Genomic DNA, 25,479 nt, shown 5'->3' with positions numbered 1-25,479 from the left:
GTGATCTAAGAAGCACAACCCAGCAATGTGCTGAGCTGATTGTGAATGATATTATCCAAACTGTAGCTGAAAAATACAGCAAAGCTAGTGGGTGATAAATTCAGCTCAAACTTTATCCCTTTCTCTCCTAATTCAATCCCAAAAATATGCCTGAAACCGACTCACCTACAGTTTTTAGAGAGTAAGAGATACAGAAGATACACTTTATGTAGGGTAACTATGACTGTTTCCAACAACAAAGAATATTACCTTCCATGATGAATATATTTATTAACACGGTGACACAAAGTGCAAGCAGGTTGATACCACCTAAGAAGCTCTTTAAGGTAGGGATGACCTAGGTTTTGTAGGGTAAGATACTTTTATATGTGCTATGTGACTAAGTTGATAATCAGTGTAGATCCCACAGTACCAATGTACCATTGTGATGTCAATATACCACATAATTAACTAGCCTGCGGAATTATACAGCAGTTGCAGACAAGTTTAGTTCAATAGCATTTGGTAGGAATTATCTCCTGAAAGCCCCAGATACAAGACATTGGAACAGAACAGTCTATTCATGATGAGATCAAAGCATGCACAACTAGAGTTAAATCTGTCAGTGGCATTACGTGCTTAATTAGGGAGATATTCCACAGATGAAAAAAGAGGATGTACAATGGAAAACACCTGGTCCCTACAAGACAGCCAATCATCCAGTGTGATCCCTTAAATTCTGCACTTTTGACATGAATTCCAGTTTATCACTGCAGATGCTTCCCAGGGACAAGACTGAATAAGAAGAATTATGAATGATGGCATGAATAGTCATTGCAGCCATCTTAGGGACATGGCATTTCAACCGATTATTAATGATACAAATGAGGATGCAGTCCTAGTCTCACTAAGGTTTGTTTAAGAAAGACATAGAATCTTAAGGGAGGCAGAACTGTAGCTCATCATCAACATAACAATGACAGCTTAACAAGTTCCATAGAATAACGTATCCTAATGGCAGCATATACACAGTAAATAGTAGTGGACCGTTTCATAAAGTAGCAGAAAGTATTCTAAGAACTAAGCTAACATGGCAGTTGAGACTCCAAGTATGGGTACATAAAGTAGACAACAGGGGGCTGGAATTTACTGTAAAAAATTAGCAAAGGAACCAAGGTTCTGGGAGTGAGTAATTAGAGAAGGAAGGGTAATAGAGTGGGACTAGGCTAAGTATAAGTTTGGCCTGCAGGGTAGAGACTACATTCCTTACCAGGACTGATAACAGAGTACAGGCAAAGAGAAAGTGACAGGGAATAGTTAAATGAAAAGACCTGCTCTGGTAATGTTCTTAGTTGAGTCTAGAACAGACGCTGCTATTAAAAGAGGGATAATTGGTAGGGTATGTAAAATACTGCATGTTAACTATAATAATACTACATCACAGAGAGTTATAGAAGATTGGGGAGAGGCATGGGAAAGGTAACATACAAAGGAACAATAAAAGGACATTTATGCAGCTCCCAAATACGCAACAAAGTCCAGAAGGTTTAGGATTGTTGCTTGGAAGTGTTGTATAAGTATTTTATTTCCCAAGATGATTTCAGAAAATGTTTCCCCAGATAGATAGCAAATACTGGAGGTTTAACTGGAAAAATGTTTTTGGGAATGTAATGAGTTGGCAGATTTTAAAAATTCCATACAGAGTACTTTGTCAGACATTTTTGGGCAAATGGTTGTTAATACAGACATGATGCTTTTGAGCCTGGATTTATGATCTGAATTGCCAAAGCATAGTAAGGCATTACTAAGTTTAATGTATAGCCTGCTAAAAAAACAATTATTAGAAAAGGAAATCCTGCCCTGTCTCCTCTTACACTCAGTCACTAGCTTCCTTCATACAGCAGAGCCTGCAGTCACTATGTCTGACCTCGATATTGCAGGAGCTGTGCCATAAGGCCCTAGACCTACAAGTGTACAGAGAATTTTGTCAGTGTTTAATGTAAGCATAATTATCATGAAAAACCTTGCTGCATATTAACTTTAATCAGTTAAATATATGCCTGATCTGTGATTGAAAGCCTCTGTGAAATAGTCTCTGCACTCTAAGGACCTCTAACTAAGTTGGCCACTGTCCTCTTTTGTTTGACCAGTAGACTATAATGCAGATGCCAGTTATTTAGTCTTAGGAATTGACAGACAACCTGTTTTAGGTGCATCGCTTTGTTAATTGCTTTGTTCTGGCTATAAGCTGATCGATCTCCGTTCTTAATTGACCTGAGTATGGGAAGCACACTATTCTCCCCTACCCTACCATCAATTCCTACCCACCCCTCTTACTCCAATGTCATACTTCCTATGTACACATTTTTCTTGTGAGTCTTATTCCAAAACTCTCCTCAGTGACCATACTGCTTCTATACATGCACTTCTATTTCTTGTTTCCTACTTCCCTAGCTCTATTTAAGCCTCGTCCCCAAATATCTTTCTCCCTCCCATACTGCTTTGTACTATATCCATTTATGATCACAACCCTCCCTAACAGTATCTATTCCACATTGTAACTTTTTCTCTTCCCAAATATACTCTTGTTTCTTCTTATTTTGACTACATTATTATTATTATTCCTTTAATATCCCTTTATTCCTTACATTACAGAGATACCAGGACATACTTCTCTCCTTACCTGTCCTTTTCCAGCTTTCAGAATCTACCATCACTAAGTCTCCTACTGTCCTGCAACTTCTTGTTTTCTTCCTCATTGCTACTTCCCCACTACTTGACATCCAGTGGCGAATTCAGGCATGGGCGCGCGCCACTTCCTTTTGTCCATTAGAACTTTTGTTCTTCATTTTTTTTGTACCCTTTATGTTGTCCGTTTTCAAGTTACGTTTTTTTTTTTTTTTTTGAACTGTCATGGAGACAAAAGCATATATGGAGTCCATTATGATCAATGTCTCCATGACAGTTCAAAAAAAAAAAAAAAAAACGTGGACAGTACCGTACAGTTTTTTCTGCTCATGTTCCTTTCAACCAATCAATTATGTGAAAAATCGCACCTAACTCAAATACATTGGAGAAGCGATTGGAGGTTGCAGAGTCAGTTGATTTTATAATCTCCTCAATTGCTCCTCCAAATAATTCTCTATTGTAGTTGAGTTAGGCACGTTTTGGTAAAAACGTCAGAGAGCATCGTGTTGGAAGAAACTTGCGGGAATAATATTCAATAAGTGAGTCAGCAGTGACTGTGCAGAGTTCTGAACTCCAGCAACAAACTCCATTCAACAAGTCTGTGAGAGGTTTTTTTTTTTTAATTTTTGTACCAAAGAGCCAATTGTTTGATTACTCAATATTTAAAAAGTTGAATATTTTGCACTGTGAGTCACTGACTGTTTGTAAGAAGACATTATACTGTAACACACAGACAAACATGTGTGATGCAAATAATTAAAACTTATAAAGCTCAGAGAGGGCTTTGACATTCCAGTCTACAATTAAAACTAGGCTTAGATGTATGATCTGTCCGTTTTAAACTTTATTTATTTATAGTTCATAATGCATAATAATTTACTGTCAATATGCAAGGCACTGATGAGGTAATGTATGGCATGAAGACACAGATGTGGAACATGAAATAATATTTCATATGATTTTCCTTAGCATGTGTGTGCTCTTTCAAATAATAATTATTAATAATTAAGTTCCCCGAAATGGTTTTAAAATCCATCAAGATGCCTTGGCAGATTATAGTTAAAAAATGGCGCCATGTATGATCTGCACTAGTTTTTCCCCACGTGCTCTTGTGTGTTGCCTTTTGGAGTCTTTCTTAGGTCAACTAATGGAGATCTGACTTACTAGGACTCCGTCAGTTTATTTCTAAAATAGGCTTACAGGTGTAAATGGTATCAGTTGAAAATAATGTGTCCCCTTCCTAGATGTCTTAGGTAGCATTCTGAGGGTTGAGTACATAAAAAAAAAGGTGAGTTGTGAGGCTGCAAAATTAACTTTGAGAAGTACAAATATCTGGCTACACCAGTCCCAGACAAGCACACAGTGACGCCAATCGCCCAACAACAAACATCACTCCCCTGTTCTACCTTTAGCAAGAAATTATGTAGACTGAGTATCCAAAATACTACTCTCTCTTACCCTTTTCCACAACAAACAGTAGTCCTCTGGTCCTTCAGCCAAGTAGTACATAAACACATCAATGGATATGCAGGTAGTGAGCGTGGTAACCAAAACATAGTCAGCGAAATGCTGAGTGACTGCACGTCAAAGAGTAATTGAAGCTGTGTATGTAAAGACTACTCAGTTTAAAACTGAGTAGTCTTCACATACACAGCTTCAATTACCCTTTGGCTCGTTCCTGTGCAAGCTCAGTTCCTACCTGGTGTTGGTCAACATGTATGCGAGTGTTTTCTGCCTGACCTGCCTTATCATTCATTTTGCTAATAAATAGAAATTATTGGATACAAATTATGTTATGTTAGCAGCAGTTTAGTAGACAGTTTGTAAAACATTTATGAGTTTGTATTCAGCAATTAATTCCTTCAGCTTCATGGTGAAATGTTCCTGCATTGAGGTACTTTAACAATCTCATTTAGAAATTCTCTTTAAAATACAATAAAAAGAAGATAGTATGACTGAAGAACAAGAGCACTCATATTTTTATACATTTACAACTAAGAAGTATAAATAAACTTACAAAATGACTTCTGGATAGAACAATGCATTCACACATATAAAACGCACACACACATACAGTTTAGCTTAGGTCAGGCATTTATATTCTAGATAGGAACTTCAAAGTGTGCTGCAAGAAAGTATGCATGTAGCTTTGACCATTATCTAGCCAGTCCATTCTCTGACTAGCTCCCGACTCAGGTCTAGAGACACCGTACTAGCATCACTGGAAATTATTTGGACTTTATCTGTAGTGCTCACCCTGCCTGCCTTCATCCTTCACAAAACCAAATACGCACTTAACAACACGGTGCTTCAGTGCGATATGGACTTCAGTGACTTTGCAGCCCCACAGGAGGAAGAGATGTAATACTACTGGCTGGCTGGTTTGGATCTCGGCATAACCCCTATTAGGTTTTATCCTTCCTTTCCTGTTAATGACAGTTTTTTACTACTTCATCGAAAGAACAGTTACCAAACATTTTCAGAACGTCAAGAAAGAAGACTGGAATTTCCAAGACTTTAAAACTGTGTGTCATGTCAGGTCGGACTTCGGCTGGGTTATCCAGCCACTAGAGTGTTGTGTAGGAAAAGATATTATACCAGACCCTGCAGCTGGCCTGGGGCTGGACATTGGGGAGTGGACACTACAGCCAATGTTTTTAGAGAAAAGCAAATGTTTCCACATAAAAATTGCAGATAAACGCTGAACAAAGTTATGTGTTCATTGTTCTGGCATTCAATGTGAATTTGAATGGTTTATTTCAGTGAAATGTTGGGTAGTAAGGTTTACACTTTGTACAAAAGAATACAAATGGCATTTCTATTACAGCACTTGAAAATCGAGGTAAAAGTGTGCAGAAACTGAAGCTTTAAGTTGCAGATTTATTATAAGTTGTTTATTATGCTTAAAATTTTAATAAAATATATTTGTAAAATGCAAATTTATATTGTACAAAACATTGCATGTAACTTTTTTCATAGGCACGTACTAGGTTATCGCCCCTGGGGCCTATACAAGCCCAGCAAAAAAGGTACCCTGGCTTTTGCCACCCAAGAAAATTATTTTCCTGTGCCACTGTCGAACAGAGCCACAGAGGTGATCCCCAGGATGAATTTCCTATTTCCCATCCAATCATCAAGATTTTTCTTGAAGAGTGCTAATGAGGAGCTTTGTTTGATATAGAGTTTATTCCAGAGTATGGGAAGTCTCTGGGACAGGAATCTATACCTCCGGCATGTTCTGCTTATTGTGGTGACAAGGTTTAGATCCCTAGAGTGTGTAGCTTGGAGGGATTGGGATTTCTTTAAGTGGAACATGTCCAACAGCTCTGGGTTTGACATAGCTTTGTATGTTAGGCAGAGATCACCTCTGAGTAGGCAATATGCGACGGAGTAAAGCTGGAGTTTTTTGAGACGGTCTGCGTAGGGCATCTGTTTGAGGCCGGTAACCCTCTTTGTGAGGTATTTCTGCAGCCTTTCCAGTTGTTGTAGATGTCTTGTGAGGTACATACCAAAAGGGGTGTTGTACTCTATAATGGGTCTAATGAGTGATGAGTAGAGGGGAACAATGACCTTTTTTTTTCTGGATGAGAAACCTTTTGTGATGAGGAGTGCCACGTAGAAGGATTTCCTGACTACTGTGGCGATGTGATTATCAAAGGAGAGACTACTGTCCACTTGTGTCCCAAGGTCTCTTATCACACTTTCAGTGTTAAGTATACTACCACCTATGTTGTAGTTCATGGGTACAGAGCTTTTACCAAAGGGGGTGACAATGCACTTTTTGGTAGTGAGCTTGAGGCCATGGCTTTGACACCAGGTATCTGTCTCAGTGAGGCCCTTTTGTAGGATGTCCACATCGTTAGGAGTTTCAACTATGGCTCCTAGTTTTCAGTCATCTGTGAAGTTCATTAGCCAAAGACCTTCTGTGTTAGCCTGTACTTCAGAGAAGTAGATACCAAACAGTAGAGGACCCAGGACTGAACCCTATGGTACTCCACTTGTCACTGGTCTGAAGTCGGATTTGGAGTCTGTTACTTTCACAGTGTGGGTTCTGTCAGTGAGCCAGTTGGCAACCCATCTTGTGACATAGGGATTTATACCTAGTTTAGTGAGTTTATCTATAATTCCAGAGTGGGGGATGGTGTTGAAAGCCTTGGCAAGATCTAGATAGGCTGTGTGAACCACCTTATCCTTGTCTACAGCTTTGGTGACTGCTTCAAAGAAGTCTATCAGGTTTAGGAGACATGATCTCCCTTTTACAAACCTGAACTGCTTGGGGTCCAGAGTTTGGAAATTACCAACGGCTTTATTTTTAAGTTCCATGATGATACGTTCCATGGCCTTGCAGACCAGGCTCATCAGGCTAATGGGGTGGTAGTTCCCGGGGTCTGTGGTGGCTCTCCCCTTGTGGAGTGGGATAACTGTTGCTGTGCGCCATTCAGCAGGCACAAAGCCTGAGATGAGGCTATGACTGAACATGGTACTTAGGTGGGGTGCCAGTTTGTTCTGTAGTTCGTGTAGAATGCAGCCTGGGATGTTGTCTGGTCCCATGGATGCTGTGTTCTTGGCTTTGGAGTGTGTGTTTTTTACCTGTGCAGCCGTGATTAGAGGAACTTTGCATTCTTCCGGTATAGAGATGGGCTCTTTAGAGGATGAGAGGGAGGGTAAAGTTAGCACTGAACCTATCTGCCAGGATGTTGGCAATATCAGTTGGGTCTGTATATTTAGTGCCATTGTGCTGTAACTCATGGCAGATCTGAGTGTTGCCATTGAGATTCCTGACATAGCTATAGAATGCTTTGTGGTTGTCTTTAGAATCAGTGGTGATTTTGTTTTCGTAACTAGCTTTGGATGATTTTATCAGGGATCACAGCTTCTTACTGAGGCTGACCAGGGAGCTCCTCCACTCATGGGATTTTACTCTCTTTTGCAACAGTTTCTTCCTTCTGTTGTACAGTTTGTTTATGGCAGGGGACCACCAGATTGGCTTCCTTTTTTTGGAGGATAGCATCTTGGTTCTGTCTGGGATAGCACGTTCCATGCACTCATGTAAGTGCTTATAAAGTGCAATTGCATAGGATTCAGTAGTCGTAACTGTATTGTCTATCTGCATGGGTGTCATGAAGTTCACCACTTCTGCCTTAAGAAGCATGAAGTTGGCTTTGTTGAAATTTTTTACCATGGTTTCCTTAATGGGGGTGGGGGCAGGATGTGGATATCTAGGGTAATTAGCTTATGGTTGGATCGGACCAATGAGGTATTGACTTCAGGTGTGGAACACTGGTCACTCATGTTGGTAATGACTAGATCTAGGATATTGTTGCCCCTGGTAGGGGTGCGGATAAGTTGATCCAGGGCATTGGAGTTTATGAATTCCAGAAAACGTTGAGTGAAGGAGTTGGTACAGGAGTAGTTTTCCCAGTTAATGGTGGGGTAGTTGAAATCGCCCATTATTAGAGTGTTTGGTTGAACCCTAATATTTTCCAATACATCAAGAAAAGAGGAGTTGGAATCCTGGGGCATGGTGGGTGATCTGTAGCAAGCTACAATTTGGATTGCAGTTTTGCCCAGAGTTAGTTGCACTTGGATAACCTCAGCTGCATTATGCTGAGCAACTAGCCTGGAGGTGTGGATATCCTTAATGAATATGGACACACCTCCACCTTTGGTGTTCCGGTCCAGGTTACATGGCCGAAAGTGTGGTATGCGTTATAGCCTGGTAGTGCAGGGGTGTTCTCTGGAGCCTTGAACCAGGTCTCAGTCACTGCACAGATATCAATGTTCTCCATTTTAAGGAGTGCCTCAAGTGAGTGCATTTTGAGATTTAGACTTCTAGCATTGAGTAGCATCACCCTCAGTTTTTGCTTGCCTGTTCCTGTTATGGTAGTGAATTTGTCATTTGAACCTTGCCTAAAAAAGGCACTATAGGGGCGGCAAAAACCTCAGCCAATATCTGGAATCCCAGGGGTGACAGGTGCAGGCCATCTCTGGCAAAGCATCGTGGTCTGTCGACCATGTCATCCCAGGCAGACAGATACTGGATCCCTTTAGAATGGCACTAAAAGCTTAGCCAATTGTTGAAGTCAATCATTTTGTCCTTGTACTGCGGCATAATTCTGGGTGATGGCAGAATGCTATTCAGGGCTAGGGTCATACCTGCCTGAGCTACAAGATCGGAGAGCTCTTCCATGTCTCTTTTCATGTAGTCCAGGGAGGTACGTCTCAGGTCTTTCACACCAACATGGACAATGACAGAGTCATATTTGTACATGTTGTGGAGTGACCTGAGTGCATGTGTTATGTGGCAGATCCTGGCAGCTGACAGTAGCCTTTTCCTTATTTAGCCTGGTGAGTGGGACATCAGTGTGCCTGACTATAGAGTCACCTATGACTAGTGTGTTGGGTACATTGTTTTGCCTTATTGGCTGTGGTTGAGTGGCACACTGAGTCTGTGGGCTGTGTGTGATTTGGGTTGTGTTGGGGGGTGGAGGTTGCTTGCATTTCTGCTTTGGAAGTCTCTGTTGCTTGAGCAGATTATTATTGAGAGCCTCCGCAAATGTTTTTGTGTTTCAATGTGTAGATTTTGGTGGTGTAGATTTAGTGAGACTATGTGATGAATGTGGTGTGGTGCAAGTGTTTACCTTCTCCTCTTGACTGTCAAGTTCAGTCTTGATTGGAGAGAGCTTTACCTCCAGTTTGACTAGATAAGTGCATCTCTCACAGGTTGTAGTGTTGGGTGGTAGGAGGAGAGGGTTGTCTGTGTACATGAGGCAATTTGTACATTGCCGCAAGATGCCCAGATTCATCAGATAGACAGGAGAGAACACTGGGAGCTGACCCTTGGACATGCCTGAATAAAAAAATATTTTCCTCTAGATAAGTGAGGAAAGTGAGTACAAGAGCTGTTTTTCTCTAAGCAAGTGAGGAAAGTAAGTACCAAAACTGTTTTCCTCTCGGTAATGAGGAAGGTTGAGTGCTGTAGTAATTAGTAGGTTATTTAGTGCTTACAAGTTCTGAACAAGTGCTGATCACGGATAAGCAAATTCAAGTGCTAAAACTAAGAATCTGTATCTGGACTAAACTAGTTACAGGAAAGGGGGGAATCAAGTACAAATGCGGGCTTTTAAATCAGAAAGTTGAGAGAGATGGAAAAACTGCCCAAATGGCCAATAACTACAATTTCTGGGCCAGAACCACTCCTTATGTGGTAGATAGGTTACTTAGTGCTTACCATTCCCACTGATAAGCTAGAAGGCTTCCCTCCAACACAGAAAGCTTGGGGGGGGGGGCTTTTTAAATTTGTTTCATTTATATTATGTACATGCTTTTTTCTGACAAACTGTAAATATTTACGGTTCATGTTTTCTGGCTTTCTTAAACAAACTTTAGATTGACGTTTTTCTGAGGTATGATAACTAAGTCTGATTACTAGGCAAGGTTCTTTCAGCTAATGTAGAACATTAAAATGCATCTTGCATAGTCTTATAGACTGTTTTTATAACGACCTGATGTATACAGTGTCAAGTGTATGCTATAACTACATTCATTTGACTGTTAAATATGAATAAAATGTTATATTACCTATCAACGGGTATTTTTTTAAGTTTGTTTCAGGGGATAGTTGTTGTTCTACTGAAAAGCTGCCAAACAAGTTTAAATTTTTGTGTAGTCTATAAGCAGCTGACTGGCTGGGAGAATTGATGTTTGAAACTTCGATTTGGGCTCAAATTTGCAGAATGAATTTATTTCCAGGAAAATGGAACATTGTGTACTTCACGGGCACTTCCCGGTGTGCCTGTGAATCTAGGCTTCTGATGACTAGTGTTAATGCAGCCATAGTTTATTTTTCACGTAGCTAAAGGCAGAAAATATGTCCCATCCACTGCTGGCAAAAGGGGATCCAGTATCTGTCTGCCTGGGATGACATGATCGACAAGCCACGATGCTTTGCCAGAGATGGCCTGCACCTGTCACCCCTGGGATTCTAGATACTGGCTAAGGCTCTAGCCACCCCTATAGTGCCTTTTTTAGGCAAGGTTCAAATGACAAATTCACCACCCTAACAGGTACAGGCAAGAAGAATCTGAGGGTATTGCTACACAATGCTAGAAGTCTAAACCTCAAAATGCACTCTCTCGAGGCACTCTTTAAAATGGAGAACATAGACATCTGTGCAGTGACAGAGACCTGGTTCAAGGCTCCAGAGAGTACCCCTGTATTACCAGGCTATAATTCATACCACACCTTTCGGCCACCTAACCTGGACCGAAACACTAAAGGCGGAGGCGTGTCCATATTCATTAAGGATATCCACACCTCCAGGCTAGTTGCTCAGCATAATGCATCCGAGATTATCCAAGTGCAACTAACTCTGGGCAAGACCGCAATACAAATTATAGCTTGCTACAGATCCCCCACCATGCCCCAGGATTCCCACTCCTCATTTCTTAATACGCTGGAAAATATTAGGGTACAACCTAACACCCTAATAATGGGCGATTTCAGCTATCCTTCCATTAACTGGGAAAACTACTCATGTACCAACTCTTGTGCTCAACGTTTTTTGGAATTCATAAATTCCAATGCCATGGATCAACTTATCCACACCCCCACCAGGGGCAGCAATATCCTAGACCTGGTTATTATGAACATGGGCAACCAGTGCTACACACCAGAGGTCAATTCCTCGTTGGTCAGATCCGACCATAAGGTCATCACCCTAGACATCCACATCCCACCCCCCATTAGGGAAACCTTAGTAAAAAAATTCTCCAAAGCCAACTTCACGCTTCTTAAGACAGAAGTGGCAAACTTCACGACACCCATGCTGACGGACAATAGAGGTATGACTGCTGAATCCTACACAAATGCACTTTATAAGCGCTTACGTGAGTGCATGGATCATGCAATTCCTAATAGAACCAAGATGCTATCCTCCAAAAAAAAGGAAGCCAATCTGGTGGTCCCCTGCCATAAACAAACTCTACAACAGAAGAAAGAAACTGTTGCAAAAAAAAGTAAAATCCCATGATTAGAGAAACTCCTTTGTCAGCTTCAGTAAGAAGCTGAGATCCCTCATAAAATCCTCCAAAGCTAGTTATGAAAACAAAATCACCACTAACTCTAAAGACAACCACAAAGCATTCTATAGCTATGTGAAGAATCTCAATGGCAACACTCAGATCTGCTCTGAGTTACAGCACAATGGCACTAAATATACAGAACCAACAAATATTGCCAACATCCTGGCAGATAGGTTCAGTGCTAACTTTACCCCTCTGTCATCCCCTAAAGGGCCCATCTGTATACCGGAAGAATGCAAAGTTCCTGTAATCACGGCTGCACAGGTAAAAAACACACTATCCAAAGCCAGGAACATAGCATCCATGGGACCTGATGACATCCCAGGCTGTGTTATACATGAACTAGAGAACGAACTGGCACCCCACCTAAGTACCATGTTCAATCATAGCCTCACCTCAGGCTATGTGCACACTGAATGGCGCAAAGTGACAGTTATCCCACTCCACAAAGGGGGAGCCACCACAGACCCAGGAAACTACCGCCCCATTAGCCTAACGAGCCTGGTCTGCAAGGCTATGGAGCATATCATCATGGAACTTATAAACAATGACATTGGTAATCTCCAAACTCAGGACCCCACCCAGTTCGGGTTTGTAAAAGGCAGATCATGTCTCCTAAACCTGATAGACTTCTTTGAAGCAGTCACCAAAGCCGTAGATGAGGGTAAGGTGGTTCACACAGCCTATCTAGACCTCGCCAAGGCTTTCAACACCATCCCCCACTCTGGAATTATAGATAAACTCACTAAACTAGGTATAAATCCCTATGTCACAAGATGGGTTGCCAACTGGCTCACTGACAGAACCCACACTGTGAAAGTAGCAAACTCCAAATCCAGCTTCAGACCAGTGACAAGTGGAGTACCACAGGGTTCAGTCCTGGGTCCTCTCCTGTTTGGTATCTACTTCTCTGAAGTACAGGCCAACACAGACTGTCTTTGGCTAATGAAGTTCACAGATGACTGCAAACTAGGAGCCATAATCAAAACTCCAAAAGATGTGGACATCCTACAAAAGGGCCTTGCTGAGACAGATGCCTGATGTCAAAGCCATGGCCTCAAGCTCAATGCCAAAAAGTGCATTGTCATTCCTTTTGGTAAAAACTCAGTACCCATGAACTACCACATAGGTGGTAGTCTACTTAACACCGAAAGTGTGATAAGAGACCTTGGGACACAGGTGGACAGTAGTCTCTCCTTTGATAATCACATCGCCACAGTAGTCAGGAAATCCTTCTACGTGGCACACCTCATCACAAAAGGTTTCTCATCCAGTAAAAAAGAGGTCATTGTTCCCCTCTACTTGTCACTCATTAGACTCATTATAGAGTACAATGCCCCTTTTACAAGACATCTACAACAACTGGAAAGGCCACAGAAATACCTCACAAAGAGGATTACTGGCCTCAAAGAGATGCCCTATGCAGACCGTCTCAAAAAACTGCAGCTTTACTCCGTTGCATATCACCTACTCAGAGGCGATCTCTGCCTAACACACAAAACTATGTCAAACCCAGAGCTTTTAGACATGCTCCACTTAAAGAAATCCCAATCCTTATGAGCTACATGCTCTAGGGACCTAAACCTCGTCACCACAATAAACAGAACATGCTGTAGGGATAGATTCCTGTCCCAGAGACTTCCCATACTCTGGAACAAACTACCTATCTATATCAAACAAAGCTCCTCATTAGCACTCTTCAAGAAAAATCTTGATGATTGGATGGGAGATAGGAAATTCACCCCGGGGGTCACTTCTGTGGCTCTGCTTGACAGTGGCACAGGAAAATAATTTTCTTGGGTGGCGAAAGCCAGGGTACCTTTGGCTAGGCTTATATAGGCCCTAGGGCCAATAGCCTAGTACCTACCTATGAACAAGTAATATTCCCCCTCATCAGCCAGTTACATTGTTAGTTCATCGCACTATTTGCTTTAGTACAGGCACTTCGGTTACCTGTTTCACTTCAGGCAATAACAACAGAACAGAGAAATGGTTCTACCAGAGCACCGCCGACACAGAAACAAACTAATTTCCACATACTCTTGGTGAGAACTTGGAAATTAACAGAAAAATACATTTTACATAGACATTGCACTTACATGAAAAGAAATCACACCTCTCACTACTCCCAACCTTCAAATGTAAAATCTCAATGCATACATCTGCAGGGCGAATTAAATTCTAATGAATAAAAGCAAAAGACAAGGGCTTCCTGCCAGACATGGTGTATCTTGCAAGAAATGCTGAAAGCAGTTCACTGTTTACTTTGCAACTGATAACAGCGATCCTACACACAGAGTTTACACATTACCTGCACTCAGAAGCTCAAAATGTGAGTAGTCGTTTTCCAGGAATATGATGACACTGTGGATTAAACAATGATATATGTGTCACTGCAGCTGATAAATCTAACTGACTCTAACTATGCTCTCACTGACATGTCATGGAAGGGCTTGGCAGGCTGCACCTTATTTCTCATTCATCACTTTACCATGTTCATGGCTCAGGTCATCACTTGACATGCCCTATATTAGCAGACATGCTGATGTGTCATTTCTGTCTGTTTCATCACTTCACTGGCACATTTGTGTGTTAGCCAATTTGTTTTGTCTCAGATCTACAGCAATTAATAACTGACTGTGGAGAGTTTTCATTTTATACTTCTGGCCATATATTTTCTTTTCTTATTTCTTTTTCTGTGACTGTACTGGTTGCCCATTAGATAGCAGAATGACTTCAGCAGTTATTTGGAGCCTATCACTGACTCAGTCTATATTTCTGCATAAGGAAGACTAAAACTAGAAAGTAATTCTGACTTGGATTATTTATTTGCATGGCCTGGTATGTTATTTAAAGTAAAGTTTGACTTGCTGAATTAAACCAGTTGGAAATTATTTGTAAACTGTATAGTTAATAGTTCATTGGGTGGCCACGGTGGTGCAGTGGTTAGCATTGTTGCCTCATAGCAAGAGGTTATCCAGTTTGTTCCTTGGCTGGGGTGTCTTCTGTGCGGAGTCTGCATGTCCTCCCTGTGGTCATGTGGGTTTCCTCCGGGTGCTCCGTTTTCCTCCCACATCATAAAGATATGCAGTATGTGGATTGGACACTCTAAATTGGCCCTAGGTGTGAATGCGTGTGTGTGCCTTCTGTGGAAGGTTGGGCGCCGGGCTGGCAACTTGACACTGTAAAACTCCACTGCCAATCATGAGCGGACAGGTGATCCGCTGTGGCGACCCCTAACTGGGAAAAGCCAAAAGAAGAAGAATAAGATAGTTAATAGTTCATTCATTTAACAGAGCAGTTGTAATTAAAATGTTTAGGAAAGTTATGCATAGCTCTCAACTGTCCGTGATTTAGAAGAACATATTAGGGATTTTTGCCTCAGATTTTTCCTCTAACTTGTGATATTCTGGCAAAGTACTGAAGATTACAGTAACTGAGTAATTTTAATCATTAGGATTCCTGACTTCTTATCATTCAGAAAATGCATGTTTGTGAAAATCCTGCAATCTCTGTCTACATCAGTGACTCTTGAGCTGAAATGTTCAGCAGTATTTTCTGCAGGACACACCCCTAGAAAGGATGGTTAGCATTCTGTTGGGCCTGATAGGACATGTTTCATGTTATTTCAGAGGCATCCTGGGATATTATCAGGGCTCATCGGTGCAGAGCTTCTGGCTTTAGAGACTCCATTGAGGACCTGCTCCCTAGTGATAGCTAAGGAAGTTATGGTTGATGGTATTTTCAGAGGGGTGACTGGATCTGAGGAAGGAGTAAAATTGAAGCTAAATTTGTCAGCCAGTACATTCCCCATGTCCTCTGGCTATGCATAGTTGGATCTGTTCACAATTAAATCAGCACATTGTTGTGTGTTACCTTTGAGGTTGTGGACATAGGTAAAGAAAGCCTTGTGGTTATCCTTTACCTGGGAGGTTATTTTTATCTCAAATTTGGCTTTGGTAGACATGATTAGAACTTTGATTCACTTGTTTGGATTGAAGGGGGAACTATTACCTTGTTGAGTATAGCCATTCCTGTTTTTGACCATGTTTTTCTACTTTGTTATACAACCTACTGATGTTGGGGTTCAACCAGGGTGGCTCACTTTTTGAGGTTACCCATGCTTATTTTGGGGAAGTTAAGGTATCTTTATGCATCTATTTACATGATTGTACAGGGTTTCTATGAACTGTTCTGATTAGGAAGCACTGTTCTCAGGGTTTGGGGACTTGGAATTTTGTTAGGGTGTTGCTTAATAGTAGGAAGTTAGCCTTAGAATAATTCTTAGAAGTTCCATAGTTATCTGGGGTTAATTTTTATTTTAGCTTTATGGTCTGACCTGACTAGTGAGGACATTACACTGGGAGGGGGTAACATTACCGCATATTTGTGAAGATCAGGTGAAGGACATTAGCAACCCTAATGGCATACAGACCATCTGGTCCAGGATGCTTGTGTTGGTAAATTCCATAAATATCTGGGCTCGCAAGCTTGAAGTCATGTACGATTCCCAGTTTATTTTGGGGTAGTTAAACTCAACCATGAATATGGTGTTGGATTGAAGGTAGAAAGTCTCCAGTATATGGTATGGACTTCATGGGTCACAGAGGAGAGATCTGTCACTTGCCAAGATATGGTATGGGGCTTTGCTTACTGCAAGTTAGACATAGAGAGGCTTAAGTGTGCCATACTGTTTAACTATGTTCATGTTTGCTATAAATTGAGACTCCTTCATTTTTTGTTCCTTCCTGTGCAAGAGATGGTCTAAATGTGTGGAATTGCTGGGATACTCTCCATGGGTTTAAACTTTGTCTCAGTAACTGCACTGATGAGTGTGGTGTGGTGCAAATGTTTACCTTGTCCTCTTGACTGTCAAGTGCAGTCTTGGTTGGAGAGCTTTACCTCCAGTTTGGTTAAATAAGTGCATCTCTTACAGGTTGTGGTGTTGGGTGGTAGGAGGAGAGGGTTGTCTGTATACATGAGGCAATTGCTATATTGCCTCAAGATGCCCAGATTCATCAGATAGACAGGAGAGAACACTGGGAGCTGACCCTTGGACATGACTGGATAAAAACTACTTTCCTCTAAACAAGTGAGGAATGTGGGTATAAGAGCTGTTTTTATCTAAGCAAGTAAGGAAAGTAAGTACAAAAACTGTTTTCCTCTAGGTGAAGAGGAAGGTTGAGTGCTCTAGTAATTTGTAGTTTATTTAGTGCTAACAAGTTCTAAACAACTGCTGAGCACGAATAACCAAATTCAAGTGCTAAAACTAAGAATCTATACCTAGATCTTGTGGTAGATGGACTACCTAGTGCTTACCACTCCCACTGATAAGCTAGAATGCTTCCCTCCAACACAGAAAGGCTTGGGGGTTCATGTGCTCAGAGGAATTTCTTGCTGTCATGTTACAGCTTATGTCAGATTAACAAAACTGAACAATATATTTCTGGGTTATACAGTCTCAAGATATGCAATTTGTGAAAGTAACATTTATAGAAAACTGGGAATGTAGAATTATCACAGTAAAGAATACTTCCCAGTCTTAGCATTGCTATTTGTACATTGTGGTATCTTTCATTGCTTACAAAATGCTGCAGTTTTGACCTATGCCCTTTATTTGTCCAGAAAATGCTGTGTAATGCCAGGATGTGTGAAGGCTGATAGAAGTATAGCACCCACAGACAGAGACAGTTTTGTAAAGCAATTGCAACATGTCAAAGCAAAGAACAGATTGTGCATTAATTTGTGAAGCGTTTTATATGCGTTCTTTCTTCAGCATAATGAACACATGTTGTTGTGGCCATTAGCTAAGTCATTAGTACTTGACACAGTTTTATTTTGCATGTTAGATAACAGAAGCAGTTATTTCGTGTACTGAAATGAGCTGCAGTATGTCAGGAGAAAGTGCTGCTATGTCTTCAGGAGCCAAGTGAGAACTACATCAACAGTCTCTCTTCAAATTTTTCAGAAAGGTCATAAAACACGGAGAAGGTTCAGTCTCTGAGGGTAAGTCATTTGTGGGTGAGAGTAGTGCCAAAGTACAAAATTATGTCCTATTCTCAGGATGATTGTTAGATAGTTCAGATGTGTGTGACACTATTTCCTGTGCTAAAGTGTTTGTCTAGGATTTTATGAATGAGGGTATTCATAAGTTTTACTGATTTTAGTCTTGAAAGGAAAGTCAGATATGTAATGGAAAATGAACTGAAAGGTACTGTACTCTAAAAGTGATATATGAAGGCAGGAGCTCATCGGTGAGATAGAACATCTTAATAATCCATGTTGTATACTTTGCATTTCTTTTGTGGGTTTGCAGGCATCCAGTGTATAGAGTCTTTCCCTATTTTTTTTTACTTAGTGAAACTTTTTTTGTGTAACAGTACTATATTCAATGGAGGCAAATGTAGTTGTATTTGTTGTACTGTTACAGAAGTATTTGTTGTACTCTTAAAGAAGTTATCTTCCTCTTGATATTTGTTTTTTTAACCAGCAGTCAGAGAGTCATGCGTGTTTGACACAGAAGACATGGTAAATGAATGTAGTGCCATCAGAGAAGTCAGTGAAAATTGTACTGTCACAGAAGTCAGCAGCATAACAGATAACATAGAAAGTGAGAGAAGTACTGTTAGTGAAGTCAGTAAGAAGCATTCGGATGAAGTCAGTGCCACAAAGTGTTCACTGACAGATATTAGTGAGTACATCACATGTACTAATGCTGCAGATAAGGGGAAAGGCATTGTCATAAATCACCACAAACCAGATGATGGTTTTCATTTCCCACTCAAAGCCTTCACAGACAAAATAAGAAAATCAGGAAGTTCCCTTCGCCAATGTCAGCTGTCATGGCTAGATCAGTTTAATTTTCTGGCATATTCAGTGAAACAAGATGGGCTGTATTATTTAGCCTGTGTGTTATTTCCAACACCAGCACAGACAGAACGTGCAAAGTTATTCATTGAGCAGCCATACTGTAATTGTAAGCATGCCAAAGCTGATATTCAGCAACATTCAGAATTAGATTGTCACAAGAAATCGGAGGCAAACTTACATGCTTTCCGAATCACAAGTGACAATCCAAGTCAAAGAGTGGACTTTGCAATTTCAAATGCTTCACAGCTGCAGGTGGCCAAAAACAGAACTCTACTAACCTCTATTATAAAGTGTCTGGAGTATTATGGAAGGCAAGGGATAGCACTTCGTGGACATCGAGATGACTGCACATCTGACTGTACAACCAACAAAGGAAATGTCAGATCTCTAGTCGATTTCCAAATTGATGCTGGTGACAGAGAGTTAGAAGTCCACTTGCAGACAGGCCAAAAGAATGCAACATATATTTCAAAAACAGTACAGAATGAATTGCTAGACTGTATTAAAGAATACATTCAACAGCAGATAATAAAGGATATTAAGCAACAGCCTCTTGGACCCTTTTATTCCAGCCAAGTAGATGAAATTGCAGATATAAGCAACTGGGTACAACTTTAGTACTACAATATGTGAAGAATGGCCATCCTGTGGAAAGATTCATAGAGTTTATTGCCTGTGAATCTGTGACTGGAGAGGAGATCTGCAATAAGTTGGTCACATACCTAACAAAGTTAACGTTGAATCTTGAGCACTGCAAAGCTCAATGTACGATGGTGCTGGAAACATGGCTGGAGCACCGAAAGGCTGTATAGCTTTGTTACAAGAAAAAGTACCACATGCTATTTTTTTCCATTGTGCTAGCCACCAGTTGAACCTTGTACTTTTAAAGACTTGCCAAGTTCCAGAAGTACGAATAATGTTAAATATAGTGAAGGAAGTCTGTTTGTTTTTCAAATACTCCCCAAAAAGGCAAAGATGTCTAGAGGAATCAGTACAGTACATAAATTTACAGCAAAAGGCAAGTGGCAAAAACCTATAGAAAAACAAAAGCTTAAGTTGCTGTGTGAGACCAGATGGGTGGAGAGACATACAGCCTTTGATGACTTCTATCATATATATGAAGCACTCATTCACTGTTTAGACAATATTATGAATAACAGAGGGCCACAATGGGATGGAAAAACTTTGACAGATGCCAGTGGACTTTACAGTTCAATTACTAAGCCTTGCTTTATTGTTTCCTTCCAGTCAGCAAGGTTCTTGTTTGGCTTTACTAAGCCCCTTAGCAAACTTCTGCAAGGATCGTCACAAGACGTACTGTATGCATATGAGCAAGTCAGCTGTGTGCTTAATGAGCTGCAGGCTATTCGTGCAAACATTGAGAATGAGTTTAGGAATATCTTCAGAGATATGTCAGAAATGGGGAGCTTCTGCAGTAATACTGAATTACCCCTTCCACGTGTCTGTAGCAAACAGACTATGAGGAACAATGGCTGGAGAGACTTCAGAAGAGTACTGGCGAAGAGCAATTTTTATTCCCTTTCTGGATTACTTCATTCATGAACTGTCCAGACGATTCACTACAATGGCATCAACAGCTATTCAAGGACTCTCACTAATTCCATCAAACTTGAACACCTTAACATTAGATAGAGAGAGTTCACTTAAACATTTTTTTGACTTGCCTTCACCGACAACATTCCACCAAGAACTCAGACTGTGGAAAAGGACATGGGAGGCTTTATCACACAATTCTGCATTGCCAAATGATTTGAAGCGGACCTATTCGCAAACAAATGTCAAAATGTTCCCAAACATTTCCTTTGCATTAAATACACTCTTGCTCCCTCCAGTCACAACTGTTGGAGTACAGAGGGCTAATTCAGCCTTAAAACTGATAAAGTATGAACTCCGGAGTGCCATGGGACAAGAGCGCCTTAACAGTTTAGTGTTGCTGTTCATGCATAGGGACATCCTGATAGAATACTTCTCAGTAATCAAGTTATTTGCAGAAAGACATCAGAGCAGAATGCTACTTATAAATCAGCTTAATTAAGAATCGAACAGTAGTATGATGAAGCTTGTGACATATACTACAGTACGGTATGGGAACATAGAGGCCATCATGAAATGCTTAGTGTTACACTCACAAAAAATAGTTAGACTTTCTCTCCTGTCATGTATAGTTTTCTACATATCTTTAGATGGTATAACATATTGACTAAGTCAGACTACTAATTAAGTCGGAGTACTACCATCAAAGAAGTCATCTACTCCCCAGGCAACACAGAAAGTAAGATAAATACCAGTAATCAACTTCACAAGCAACATAGTCAATCAGAGCTCTACCATAAGTCATCCACTCCACAGGCAACATAAGAATTCATAGAAGTACCATCAGAGAAGTCAGAGTACTACCATCACTGAGGTCATCTACTCCACAGGCAGCATAGAAAGTAAGAAGTACCAGTAGTCAGTCAGAGCTCTACTGTCATAGAAGTCATCCACTTCACAGGCAACATAGAAATTCATAGAAGTACCATCAGAGAAGTAACTACTACCATCACAAAAGTCATCTACTCCCCAGGCAACATAGAAAGTAAGAAGTACCAATAGTCAGTCAGAGCTCTACCATCACAGAAGTCCTCCACTCCACAGGCAACATAGCAATTCATAGAAGTACCATCAGAGAAATCACTACTACCATCACAGAAGTCCTCTACTCCACAGGCAGCATAGAAAGTAAGAGACGTACCGGTAGTCAGTCAGAGCTGTACCATCATAGAAGTCATCCACTCCACAGGCAACAAAGAAATTCATAGAAGTACCATCAGAGAAGTCAGTACTACCATCATAGAAGTCATCTACTCCCCAGGCAACATAGAAATTCATAGAAGTACCATCAGAGAAGTCACAGTACTACCATCATAGAAGTCCTCTGCTCCAGAGGTAGCATAGAAAGTAAGTACCACCAGTAGTCAGTCAGAGCTCTACCGTCATAGAAGTCATCCACTCCACAGGCAGCATAGCAATTCATAGAAGTACCATCAGAGAAGTCAGAGTACTACCATCACAGAACTCATCTACTCCACAGGCAACATAGAAATTCATAGAAGTACCATCAGAGAAGTCAGAGTACTACCATCACAGAAGTCATCTACTCCACAGGCAGCATAGAAAGTAAGAAGTACCAGTAGTCAGTCAGAGCTCTACCGTCATAGAAGTCATCCACTCCACAGGCAGCATAGACATTCATAGAAGTACCATCAGAAAAGTCAGTACAACCATCATAGAAGTCATCTACTCCCCAGGCAACATAGAAAGTAAGATAAATACCAGTAGTCAGTCAGAGCACTACCATCACAGAAGTCCTCTACTCCACAGGCAGCATAGAAATTCATAGAAGTACCATCAAGAGAAGTCAGAGTACTACCTTCATAGAAGTCATCTACTCCACAGGCAGCATAGAAAGTAAGAAGTACCAGTAGTCAGTCAGAGCTCTACCATCATAGAAGTCCTCCACTGCACAGGCAACATAGAAATGCATAGAAGTACCATCAGAGAAGTAAGTACTACCATCATAGAAGTCCTCTACTCCACAGGCAGCATAGAAAGTAAGAGACGTACCGGTAGTCAGTCAGAGCTGTACCATCATAGAAGTCATCCACTCCACAGGCAACACAGAAAGGAAGATAAATACCAGTAATCTACTTCACAGGCAACATAGGAGTTCTTACCATCATAAGTCATCCACTCCACAGGCAACATAGAAATTCATAGAAGTACCATCAGAGAAGTAAGTACTACCATCTTAGAAGTCATCTACTCCCAGGCAATATAGAAAGTAAGATAAATACCAGTAGTCAGAGCACTACCATCACAGAAATCCTCTACTCCACAGGCGGCATAGAAAGTAAGAGAAGTACCAGTAGTCAGTCAGAGCTCTACTGTCATAAAAGTCATCCACTCCACAGGCAACACAGACATACATGGACGTACCATCAGAGAAGTCAGAGTACTACCATCACAGAAGTAATCTACTCCACAGGCAGCATAGAAAGTAAGAGATGTACTGGTAGTCAGTCAGAGCTCTACCGTCATAGAAGTCATCCATTCCAAAGGCAGCATAGAAATTCATAGAAGTACCATCAGAGAAGTCAGTACTACCATCATAGAAGTCATCGACTCCCCAGGCAACATAGAAATTCATAGAAGTACCATCAAAGAAGTCAGTACAACCATCATAGAAGTCATCTACTCCCCAGGCAATATAGAAAGTAAGATAAATACCAGTAGTCAGTCAAAGCACTACCATCACAGAAGTTCTCTACTCCACAGGCAGCATAGAAATTCATAAAAGTACCATCAGAGAAGTCAGAGTACTACCATCATAGAAGTCATCTACTCCACAGGCAGCATAGAAAGTCAGATAAATACCAGTAGTCAGTCAGAGCTTTACCGTCATAGAAGTCATCCACTCCACAGGCAACATAGACATTCATGGATGTACCATCAGAGAAGTCAGAGTACTACCATCACAGAAGTCCTCTACTCCACAGGCAGCATAGAAAGTAAGAGAAGTACCAGTAGTCAGTCAGAGCTCTACCATCATAGAAGTCATCCACTCCACAGGCATCATAGAAATTCATAGAAGTACCATCAGAGAAGTCAGTACTACCGTCATAGAAGTCATCTACTCCCCAGGCAACATAGAAAATAAGATAAATACCAGTAGTCAGTCAGAGCACTACCATCACAGAAGTCCTCTACTCCACAGGCAGCATAGAAAGTAAGAGAAGTACCAGTAGTCCATCAGAGCTCTACCATCATAGATGTCATCCACTTCACAGGCAACATAGAAATTCATGGACGTACCATCAGAAAAGTCAGTACTACCATCACAGAAGTCCTCTACTCCACAGGCAGCATAGAAAGTAAGAGAAGTACCAGTAGTCCGTCAGAGCTCTACCATCATAGATGTCATCCACTCCACAGGCAGCATAGAAATTCATGGACGTACCATCAGAAAAGTCAGTACTACCATCACAGAAGTCATCTACTCCACAGGCAGCATAGAAAGTAAGAGAAGTACCAGTAGTCAGTCAGAGCTCTACTGTCATAGAAGTCCTCCACTGCACAGGCAACATAGAAATTCATGGATGTACCATCAGAGAAGTCAGTACTACCATCACAGAAGTCCTCTACTCCACAGGCAGCATAGAAAGTAAGATAAATACCAGTAGTCAGTCAGAGCTCTACTGTCATAGAAGTCATCTACTCCACAGGCAACATAGACATTCATGGACGTACCATCAGAGAAGTCAGAGTACTACCATCACAGAAGTCATCTACTCCACAGGCAACACAGAAAGGAAGATAAATAGCAGTAATCTACTTCACAGGCAACATAGGAGTTCTTACCATCATAAGTCATCCACTCCACAGGCAACATAGCAATTCATAGAAGTACCATCAGAGAAGTCAGAGTACTACCATCACAGAACTCATCTACTCCACAGGCAACATAGAAAGTAAGATACATACCAGTAGTCAGTCAGAGCACTACCATCACAGAAGTCCTTTACTCCACAGGCAGCATAGAAATTCATAGAAGTACCATCAGAGAAGTCAGAGTACTACCATCATAGAAGTCATCTACTCCACAGGTAGCATAGAAAGTAAGAGAAGTACCAGTAGTCAGGGATTAGGCATGCTGGACAGAGTACATGAACTTTGGACAGAAGTTTGAAATATTACCCAGGGAAGATGCAAAAATTAATTCTAAATCGAAAGAAGATTAAGAATGCAAAATGACTGTCTGTGATTGTCTGTGAAGGCTTCAGAAGTGGCTGAGGAAAGAAGGATCTCTAAAGATAATGAGGGTAGGGTACATTATGTAAAACTAATACAGAGTTTGATAGATGACAGCAAGAGAAGTTCAGGAGGGATGTATAAATGAGCAATGCAAAGAAATGGAAGACAACAAAATGTGAACAGATGTTCAGGAATATGAGTTGTATTAAGGGAAACTTCCAGATAGAAATGGACATGACTGAAGAAAAAATGGAGAAAACCTGACAAACAGAAGAGAAAAGATCACAGAATTCAGCCAGAGTAGTACCACTGCAGAACTCAGTTGCTCCAAAGACAAAAGTTAACCAGGACACCAACATCACTAACATGTACAATGATGTTCTCTAACTCCAACCAAACCTCCTGAACAGTGAAGCTAAATGGACACAGAAAGCTTTCTTAAGGCTGAACCATCAGTTGAAATGTTTAAAATCCGGCAAAATGATAATGTAACACTGCTGCATTTAAGTTGTCAGCAGCTGTGGAAAACAAGGTAGCAGCAATTGTATTGGAAATTGTCAGCTTATATTCAAGTCCCAAAAAATGGTAATTGCTACAGAGACTATTCCAATTATAAAACACAGTTGTAGAAAGTACTGCATTATCCAAATTAGAACTATTTCCCCAGTGCTGAAGTTGCGGTGACTGCAATCCAAGCTCAGTGAAAGTTCAACAAGACAGAAGTTCACTGTCAAAGACCACGAATTGGAAGAAGAAATTAATCAAATTCAGATGGCCATGAACTTGGAAAACATTGAACTAAAAACAATTCAAGTTTCATTGAACTTTGACTTGAGAAAGAAGACAACCGGCATTTTTGAACTCCTGGAGACCAGCATTGCCTCCCCTTCCTTCACTCACTCCAGAATTTGTTGAAAGGAGAGAAAAGGTACAGTAGGACTTTTGTTAAGGAAAATTAGTTGTGCTTAAACCCAGAGAGAGAACAGTAAACAATCCAAAAACATAATGGTCAGCTAAGGAAAGTTTTGTGAGTTTAGTTTGTTAT

Source organism: Protopterus annectens, chromosome 14.part0 (genome assembly GCF_019279795.1).
Source record: "Protopterus annectens isolate FY-2018-M chromosome 14.part0, PAN1.0, whole genome shotgun sequence".
Lineage (NCBI taxonomy): Eukaryota > Metazoa > Chordata > Ceratodontiformes > Protopteridae > Protopterus > Protopterus annectens.
Note: the sequence above shows the minus strand (reverse complement) of the source record.